General features: G+C 43.4%; 2 non-coding genes across 2 annotated transcripts; both read right to left on the reverse strand.

Annotated features, from left to right (window-relative positions):
• Positions 1 to 5,102: 5,102 nt before the first annotated feature.
• On the reverse strand, positions 5,103 to 5,176 carry TRNAI-AAU (transfer RNA isoleucine (anticodon AAU)). The gene has a single exon. It is a non-coding gene; the product is annotated as a tRNA-Ile (tRNA).
• Positions 5,177 to 8,768: 3,592 nt separating this feature from the next.
• TRNAI-AAU (transfer RNA isoleucine (anticodon AAU)) lies at positions 8,769 to 8,842 on the reverse strand. The gene has a single exon. It is a non-coding gene; the product is annotated as a tRNA-Ile (tRNA).
• Between the last annotated feature and the right edge of the window lie 1,344 nt (positions 8,843 to 10,186).

Below are 10,186 nucleotides of genomic sequence, written 5' to 3' on the forward strand. Positions count from 1 at the left end.
GATCCAGATGGTTCTCTTCAAGTCTCAGCAGGGGCGAGGGAACTTTATTCTTGTGGGCCCTTATTGGCCAGAGATGTCATGGTTTCCTCTTCTGAACCCTGGCTCTTCTACCTCATTGGGTACTGCTCAAGTGTGTCTCTCTCAGAACGTCGTCCCTGACCTTCTTGCTCCAACTCACTCTATCGCTTTGGAGGTTGAGAAGTCTGGACTGCTAGCAAAGGGTCTTTCCTCTTCCTTAGTGGAGTTAATTCAGCACTCCAGCAGGCCTTTTACTGCGAAGTCTTACTCAAAGAACTGGAAGTCTTTTGAGACGTGATGTTCTGCTCATGATCTTTTGGCACCTACCTGTAGTTTGTCTGCTATTTTGCATTTTTTTCTGAATGGGTTTCACTTGAATCTCTTTCCACTCTGAAAGCTCATTGCTTTGCGATAAAGGTTTTTAGGGACTTTTCTGTACCTTCGAAGATGTTACAATCTTTGGTGTCTACACTGTTCTGATCTTTTGTCAATTGTAAGACCAGTTGAAAAATCCCTTTTCTCCAACTCAGAATCTTCCTACTCTTTTATAGGCTTTGCAATTTTATCTCTTTGAGGATCTGGATACTGTAGACATAAAGATTATTTCCTATAAAGTTATTTTCCTATTTCCTATCACCTTGCTGAGAACAATTGGGGAGCTGGGAGCCTTAAAATGCTGTCCTCTCTTCATTTGATACTTTGGAAGATGGGGTAACTTTAAGGCCTAGCCTTACCTTTGCTGCAAAGGTTAAGTCTATTTTGATAGATCTTAGGAAATAATTCTTCCTTCTTTCATTCCCTCTCCTTCCTCTCCGGAGGAACATTTTCTGAATACACTTGATGTTTAAAGAGCTCTTTTCATTTATGTCACCAGGCCTCTGCAGTTCAGGAAAACCGACTCCTTGTTTGTGACTTTTGGACAGCCTGGAAAAGACAAGAAGGTGACTTTTATGACTCTGAGTAGGTGGATTAAGTTGTCAATTTTTCTGGCTTTGCAAGGCTTTTAAGAATATCTTCCAGTTCAGGGATGGTCTACGAGAGGAATGGCCACCTCCTGGGTTGAATTCCAGTGAGTAACAATCTAGGAAATTCCTAGGGTGGCTACTTTGTCCTCAGAGCATACATTTGTCAAGCATTATGGCTTAATCATTTTTCTGTTTTGCATTTGAGTACCAATGTTTTGAACTCTGCATTACCCTTAGTCCATCTTGTCTTTGTCACAAACATTACATCCTGCCCACCTTCCCATCAGTCCTTTGGCAAGGGCTTGGCACCCAGGTTGGGTGCATGGGGCTAGCATTTAAGGATCCTCCTGTTATTTCTTCCTGTTGGAAGGTGACATCACCTTACTTTGTAATGACTGTCACAAGGACGCAATGGACTAAGGCTAATGAAGATTACCAATAAGTAACCAACGCATCACCACTCTTTCTGAATGTGCGTGGCTCATTCCGCAGGACTAGTTCTTTGTATAATTCCTGGATTTTCAGAAGCCCTTTGATGGCAGCACCCCACACTGAAAATTGTTTCAGCACCACTGTACAAGGGTCAGTTGTCATGCTCATCTGCGGCTTAAATTTGCATTGAAGTAGTCTAACTCCCCAGGCCTTGTCTTTTGCTCAATTTGCCTTTGTGAGTTTTCTCTCAATCACTGTCGACTTCCTTAGATCTTTCTTTCTTCTTTCACTTCACCTTCGCCTTCAGTGTATCTTTCGGCCCTCTTAAGAGACACACCCCCTTGTAGCCACTTCTATACTTCTGTCACCTAATTATTTTCCTATCCTTTCCCCTGTAACGTTGCTGATCCTAGCTATAGCATCACTATCCAGAATCTGTTCACCTGAGTTATGTTCCTCTTATCCCCACGCATCTAATAATCAGCTCTTGGTCTCCCTCCACCTCTCACGAGACATAGTCTGAGGCAGTGTCTCCATCTTGGAGAGACAATCCCTTGCACTTGTGTTGTTCTACTGGCGCTGCCGGCTTGAGCTTTGGTCAGCAGTGGCAAAAGAAGGACTAATGGAAAGTGAACGTATACTGGAGCAACAGAGTGTATGGATTTATAAGAGCTTGATTAAATGAGAAAAAAAGAGTTTAGTTGAGAGAAAAAATGCAACCTGGTCTGTACGAGATCGAACCCGTGACCTTGGCATTATTAGCACCACACTCTAACCAACTGAGCTAACCGGCCATGAGTACTACAGATATCCTTTTTCCATGAAATGCAGATAGATAGAAGAGTTGGTCTTACTATCGCAATTCCTTCATACTTTTCTCCTTCCGCCCCCTGTCTGGATTACAATAAAAAGAGCTGTGGAGTGCTGCACGCCAGCCTCAGTGCCTCTTCTTTCACTCAATCTCACTGTGTGCTGTGATATCTTTGTAACATCGCTTGTTGCCGGAAAAAAAGGAAAGGATGGATAGTATTTTTATTCTTTTACAACAAAACCCAAAATGCATCGGCTTGCTTGCTCATTAAGTTTACAAGGCCTGCTGCTTTTGAGATATTATAATTATAGTAGTTATTCGGCGTTGGAGGTAAGAGAGTTTTTTTTAGGTCTGGCCGTTGCTTCTGCTTCAAATTACTTGAGCTCTTGTCAACAAAGTAACAACAAAACATAGCCAACGGTTCGTTGCTCAAGCCTTTCCTACTGCGCCTTCCCATGTCTCTCCTGCTGACCACAGTGCAGGAAATCTGAGTTTGCATTTGCGCGAAGAGACGTACAACACAAGAAGGCGCGCTTTCGTGCGCCGGGCACCACCCGGCCTGTGCATTCCTCACTGTCGTGAGATCAGTTTACTCAGCAGAGCATGACGCTGCAATTGGTTAGTAGGGCAGGCCTGACCAGAATAGTATATTTGGGGTCATGTATTTGATTGCATTTTTAAAACAGCAACAGAACTTAACTGCAATGTTTAAATAGGTCTAGACATATTTAAACAGTGTCAATTTAATAGAAGAATTGTGGACAATTCAGAGGGGAGGCACCAATGTTTTTTTTTCCCATTGGGTGGATGCGGCATTAAAGAGTTTGAAGACCACTGGTCTAAGTGGACACTAATATACCTGGATGCTCCTGAATCCTCGCAACAGATGCCAGCAAACCTGGCTGGAGAGCTACTGTGTTGGACTGATCCTCTCGATTCAAGTGGTCTTTCCTAGAGAGTCGGAGGTCATGGAAATAGATGGAGTTGATGGTAATCTACAGGGCTTTGAAGTTTACCCATCATCATCTGTCTCAAACAAATGTGCTAGTAAAGACAGAGAATAAGGTAGCTGTCTTTTACATTAACCAACAGTGAAGCATGCATTCAAAATCCCTCAATGCAATAGCAGAACAATTGGGTTATTGGGCAGAGATCAACCTGTTGCACACGTCGGCAGTACACATCAAGGGCACCGACAATGTGATGGCAGACAGCTGGAGGTTTCCAAATTTGCTGGAGTTGACGTTATCCAGGTCGTTGTTTTGAGAGATATGCCGAGAGTTTGTGAAACCCTTTCTGGATCTCTTTTCAAACAAGGACAATGCTCATCTTTGTCGATTCTGATCCAGGCTTCCGGAACAAGGAGCCTAGGTAGTGGACGTATTGGTGATAAAGTGGCTGAGAAGTCTCCTTTATACATTCCCCCACTTTTTATTGATCCAGATGGTTCTCTTCAAGTCTCAGCAGGGGTGAGGGAACTTTATTCTTGTGGGCCCTTATTGGCAAGAGATGTCATGGTTTCCTCTTCTGAACCCTGGCTCTTCTACCTCATTGGGTACTGCTCAAGTGTGTCTCTCTCAGAACGTCGTCCCTGACCTTCTTGCTCCAACTCACTCTATCGCTTTGGAGGTTGAGAAGTCTGGACTGCTAGCAAAGGGTCTTTCCTCTTCCTTAGTGGAGTTAATTAAGCACTCCAGCAGGCCTTCTACTTCGAAGTCTTACTCAGAGAACTGGAAGTCTTTTGAGACGTGATGTTCTGCTCATGATCTTTTGGCACCTACCTGTAGTTTGTCTGCTATTTTGCATTTTCTCCTGAATGGGTTTCACTTGAATCTCTTTCCACTCTGAAAGCTCATTGCTTTGCGATCAAGGTTTTTAGGGACTTTTCTGTACCTTCGAAGATGTTACAATCTTTGGTGTCTAGACTGTTCTGATCTTTTGTCAATTGTAAGACCAGTTGAAAAATCCCTTTTCTCCAACTCAGAATCTTCCTACTCTTTTATAGGCTTTACAATTTTATCCCTCTGAGGATCTGTATACTGTAGACATAAAGATTGTTTCCTATAAAGTTATTTTCCTATTTCCTATCACCTTGCTGAGAACAATTGGGGAGCTGGGAGCCTTAAAATGCTGTCCTCTCTTCATTTGATACTTTGGAAGATGGGGTAACCAACGCATCACCACTCTTTCTGAATGTGCGTGTCTCATTCCGCAGGACTAGTTCTTTGTATAATTCCTGGATTTTCAGAAGCCCTTTGATGGCAGCACCCCACACTGAAAATTGTTTCAGCACCACTGTACAAGGGTCAGTTGTCATGCTCATCTGCGGCGTAAATTTGCATTGAAGTAGTCTAACTCCCCAGGCCTTGTCTTTTGCTCAATTTGCCTTTGTGAGTTTTCTCTCAATCACTGTCGACTTCCTTTGATCTTTCTTTCTTCTTTCACTTCACCTTCGCCTTCAGTGTATCTTTCGGCCCTCTTAAGAGACACACCCCCTTGTAGCCACTTCTATACTTCTGTCACCTAATTATTTTCCTATCCTTTGCCCTGTAACGTTACTGATCCTAGCTATAGCATCACTATCCAGAATCTGTTCACCTGAGTTATGTTCCTCTTATCCCCACGCATCTAATAATCAGCTCTTGGTCTCCCTCCACCTCTCACGAGACATAGTCTGAGGCAGTGTCTCCATCTTGGAGAGACAATCCCTTGCACTTGTGTTGTTCTACTGGCACTGCCGGCTTGAGCTTTGGTCAGCAGTGGCAAAAGAAGGACTAATGGAAAGTGAACGTATACTGGAGCAACAGAGTGTATGGATTTATAAGAGCTTGATTAAATGATAAAAAAAGAGTTTAGTTGAGAGAAAAAATGGAACCTGGCCCGTACGGGAATCGAACCCGCGACCTTGGCGTTATTAGCACCACGCTCTAACCAACTGAGCTAACCGGCCATGAGCACTAAAGATATCCTTTTTCCATGTAATGCAGATAGATAGAAGAGTTGGTCTCACTATCGCAATTCCTTCATACTTTTCTCCTTCCGCCCCCTGTCTGGATTACAATAACAAGAGCTGTGGAGTGCTGCACGCCAGCCTCAGTGCTTCTTCTTTCACTCAATCTAACTGTGTGCTGTGATATCTTTGTAACATCGCTTGTTGCCGGTAAAAAAGGAAAGGATGGATAGTATTTTTATTCTTTAACAACAAAACCCAAAATGCATCGGCTTGCATGGTCATTAAGTTTACAAGGCCAGCTGCTTTTAAGATATTATAATTATAGTGGTTATTCGGCGTTGGAGGCAAGAGAGTTTTTTTTTAGGTCTGGCCGTTCCTTCTGCTTCAAATTACTTGAGCTCATGTCAACAAAGTAACAACAAAACATAGCCAATGGTTCGTTCCTCAAGCCTTCCCTACTGCGCCTTCCCATGTCTCTCCTGCCGACCACAGTGCAGGAAATCTGAGTTTGCATTTGCGATAAGAGACGTACAACACAAGAAGGCGCGCTTTTGTGCGCCGGGCACCACCCGGCCTGTGCATTCCTCACTGTCGTGAGATCAGTTTACTCAGCAGAGCATGACGCTGCAATTGGTTAGTAGGGCAGGCCTGACGAGAATAGTATATTTGGGGTCATGTATTTGATTGCATTTTTAAAACAGTAACAGAACTTAACTGCAATGTTTAAATAGGTCTAGACATATTTAAACAGTGTCAATTTAATAGAAGAATTGTGGACAATTCAGAGGGGAGGCACCAATGTTTTTTTTTTCCCATTGGGTGGATGCGGCATTAAAGAGTTTGAAGACCACTGGTCTAAGTGGACACTAATATTCCTGGATGCTCCTGAATCCTCGCAACAGATGCCAGCAAACCTGGCTGGAGACCTACTGTGTTGGACTGATCCTGTCGATTCAAGTGGTCTTTCCTAGAGAGTCGGAGGTCATGGAAATAGATGGAGTTGATGGTAATCTACAGGGCTTTGAAGTTTACCCATCATCATCTGTCTCAAAAAAATGTGCTAGTAAAGACAGAGAATAAGGTAGCTGTCTTTTACATTAACCAACAGTGAAGCATGCATTCAAAATCCCTCAATGCAATAGCAGAACAATTGGGTTATTGGGCAGAGATCAACCTGTTGCACACGTCGGCAGTACACATCAAGGGCACCGACAATGTGATGGCAGACAGCTGGAGGTTTCCAAATTTGCTGGAGTTGACGTTATCCAGGTCGTTGTTTTGAGAGATATGCCGAGAGTTTGTGAAACCCTTTCTGGATCTCTTTTCAAACAAGGACAATGCTCATCTTTGTCGATTCTGATCCAGGCTTCCGGAGAAGGAGCCTAGGTAGTGGACGTATTGGTGATAAAGTGGCTGAGAAGTCTCCTTTATACATTCCCCCACTTTTTATTGATCCAGATGGTTCTCTTCAAGTCTCAGCAGGGGGGAGGGAACTTTATTCTTGTGGGTCCTTATTGGCCAGAGATGTCATGGTTTCCTCTTCTGAACCCCTGGCTCTTCTACCTCCTTGGGTACTGCTCAAGTGTATCTCTGTCAGAACGTCGTCCCTGACCTACTTGCTCCAACTCACTCTATCGCTTTGGAGGTTGAGAAGTCTGGACTGCTAGCAAAGGGTCTTTCCTCTTCCTTAGTGGAGTTAATTCAGCACTCTAGCAGGCCTTCTACTTCGAAGTCTTACTCAAAGAACTGGAAGTCTTTTGAGACGTGATGTTCTGCTCATGATCTTTTGGCACCTACCTGTAGTTTGTCTGCTATTTTGCATTTTCTTCTGAATGGGTTTCACTTGAATCTCTTTCCACTCTGAAAGCTCATTGCTTTGCGATAAAGGTTTTTAGGGACTTTTCTGTACCTTCGTCGATGTTACAGTCTTTGGTGTCTAGACTGTTCTGATCTTTTGTCAATTGTAAGACCACTTGAAAAATCCCTTTTCTCCAACTCAGAATCTTCCTACTCTTTTATAGGCTTTGCAATTTTATCTCTTTGAGGATCTGGATACTGTAGACATAAAGATTGTTTCCTATAAAGTTATTTTCCTATTTCCTATCATCTTGCTGAGAACAATTGGGGAGCTGGGAGCCTTAAAATGCTGTCCTCTCTTCACTTGATACTTTGGAAGATGTGGTAACTTTAAGGCCTAGCCTTACCTTTGCTGCAAAGGTTAAGTCTATTTTTGATAGATCTTAGGAAATAATTCTTCCTTCTTTCATTCCCTCTCCTTCCTCTCCGGAGGAACATTTTCTGAATACACTTGATGTTTAAAGAGCTCTTTTCATTCATGTCACCAGGCCTCTGCAGTTCAGGAAAACCGACTCCTTGTTTGTGACTTTTGGACAGCCTGGAAAAGACAAGAAGGTGACTTTTATGACTCTGAGTAGGTGGATTAAGTTGTCAATTTTTCTGGCTTTGCAAGGCTTTTTAGAATATCTTCCAGTTCAGGGATGGTCTACGAGAGGAATGGCCACCTCCTGGGTTGAATTCCAGTGAGTAACAATCTAGGAAATTCCTAGGGTGGCTACTTGGTCCTCAGAGCATACATTTGTCAAGCATTATGGCTTAATAATTTTTCTGTTTTGCATTTGAGTACCAATGTTTTGAACTCTGCATTACCCTTAGTCCATCTTGTCTTTGTCACAAACATTACATCCTGCCCACCTTCCCATCAGTCCTTTGGCAAGGGCTTGGCACCCAGGTTGGGTGCATGGGGCTAGCATTTAAGGATCCTCCTGTTCTTTCTTCCTGTTGGAAGGTGACATCACCTTACTTTGTAATGACTGTCACAAGGACGCAATGGACTAAGGCTAATGAAGATTACCAATAAGTAACCAACGCATCACCATTCTTTCTGAATGTGCGTGGCTCATTCCGCAGGACTTGTTCTTTGTATGATTCCTGGATTTTCAGAAGCCCTTTGATGGCAGCACCCCCACACTGAAAATTGTTTCAGCACCACTGTACAAGGGTCAGTTGTCATGCTAATCTGCGGCGTAAATTTGCATTGAAGTAGTCTAACTCCCCAGGCCTTGTCTTTTGCTCAATTTGCCTTTGTGAGTTTTCTCTCAATCGCTGTCGACTTCCTTTGATCTTTCTTTCTTCTTTTACTTCACCTTCGCCTTCAGTGTATCTTTCGGCCCTCTTAAGAGACACACCCCCTTGTAGCCACTTCTATTCTTCTGTCACCTAATTATTTTCCTATCCTTTCCCCTGTAACGTTGCTGATCCTAGCTGTAGCATCACTATCCAGAATCTGTTCACCTGAGTTATGTTCCTCTTATCCCCACGCATCTAATAATCAGCTCTTGGTCTCCCTCCACCTCTCACGAGACATAGTCTGAGGCAGTGTCTCCATCTTGGAGAGACAATCCCTTGCACTTGTGTTGTTCTACTGGCACTGCCGGCTTGAGCTTTGGTCAGCAGTGGCAAAAGAAGGACTAATGGAAAGTGAACGTATACTGGAGCAACAGAGTGTATGGATTTATAGGAGCTTGATTAAATGAGAAAAAAGAGTTTAGTTGAGAGAAAAAATGCAACCTGGCCCATACGGGGATTGAACCCGCGACCGCGGCGTTATTAGCACCACGCTCTAACCAACTGAGCTAACCGGCCATGAGTACTAAATATATCCTTTTTCCATGTAATGCAGATAGATAGAAGAGTTGGTCTCACTATCGCAATTCCTTCATACTTTTCTCCTTCCGCCCCCTGTCTGGATTTCAATAACAAGAGCTGTGGAGTGCTGCACGCCAGCCTCAGTGCCTCTTCTTTCACTCAATCTCACTGTGTGCTGTGATATCTTTGTAACATCGCTTGTTGCCGGAAAAAAAGGAAAGGATGGATAGTATTTTTATTCTTTTACAACAAAACCCAAAATGCATCGGCTTGCTTGCTCATTAAGTTTACAAGGCCAGCTGCTTTTGAGATATTATAATTATAGTGGTTATTCGGCGTTGGAGGTAAGAGAGTTTTTTTTAGGTCTGGCCGTTCCTTCTGCTTCAAATTACTTGAGCTCATGTCAACAAAGTAACAACAAAACATAGCCAACGGTTCGTTGCTCAAGCCTTCCCTACTGCGCCTTCCCATGTCTCTCCTGCCGACCACAGTGCAGGAAATCTGAGTTTGCATTTGCGCGAAGAGACGTACAACACAAGAAGGTGCGCTTTTGTGCGCCGGGGACCACCCGGCCTATGCATTCCTCACTGTCGTGAGATCAGTTTACTCAGCAGAGCATGAGGCTGCAATTGGTTAGTAGGGCAGGCCTGACCAGAATAGTATATTTGGGGTCTTGTATTTGATTGCATTTTTAAAACAGTAACAGAACTTAACTGCAATGTTTAAATAGGTCTAGACATATTTAAACAGTGTCAATTTAATAGAAGAATTGTGGACAATTCAGAGGGGAGGCACCAATGTTTTTTTTTCCCATTGGGTGGATGCGGCATTAAAGAGTTTGAAGACCACTGGTCTAAGTGGACACTAATATACCTGGATGCTCCTGAATCATCGCAACAGATGCCAGCAAACCTGGCTGGAGAGCTACTGTGTTGGACTGATCCTGTCGATTCAAGTGGTCTTTCCTAGAGAGTCGGAGGTCATGGAAATAGATGGAGTTGATGGTAATCTTCAAGGCTTTGAAGTTTTCCCATCATCATCTGTCTCAAAAAAATGTGCTAGTAAAGACAGAGAATAAGGTAGCTGTCTTTTACATTAACCAACAGTGAAGCATGCATTCAAAATCCCTCAATGCAATAGCAGAACAATTGGGTTATTGGGCAGAGATCAACCTGTTGCACACGTCGGCAGTACACATCAAGGGCACCGACAATGTGATGGCAGACAGCTGGAGGTTTCCAAATTTGCTGGAGTTGACGTTATCCAGGTCGTTGTTATGAGAGATATGCCGAGAGTTTGTGAAACCCTTTCTGGATCTCTTTTCAAACAAGGACAATGCTC

This window comes from Pleurodeles waltl, chromosome 12 (genome assembly GCF_031143425.1).
Source record: "Pleurodeles waltl isolate 20211129_DDA chromosome 12, aPleWal1.hap1.20221129, whole genome shotgun sequence".
NCBI lineage: Eukaryota > Metazoa > Chordata > Amphibia > Caudata > Salamandridae > Pleurodeles > Pleurodeles waltl.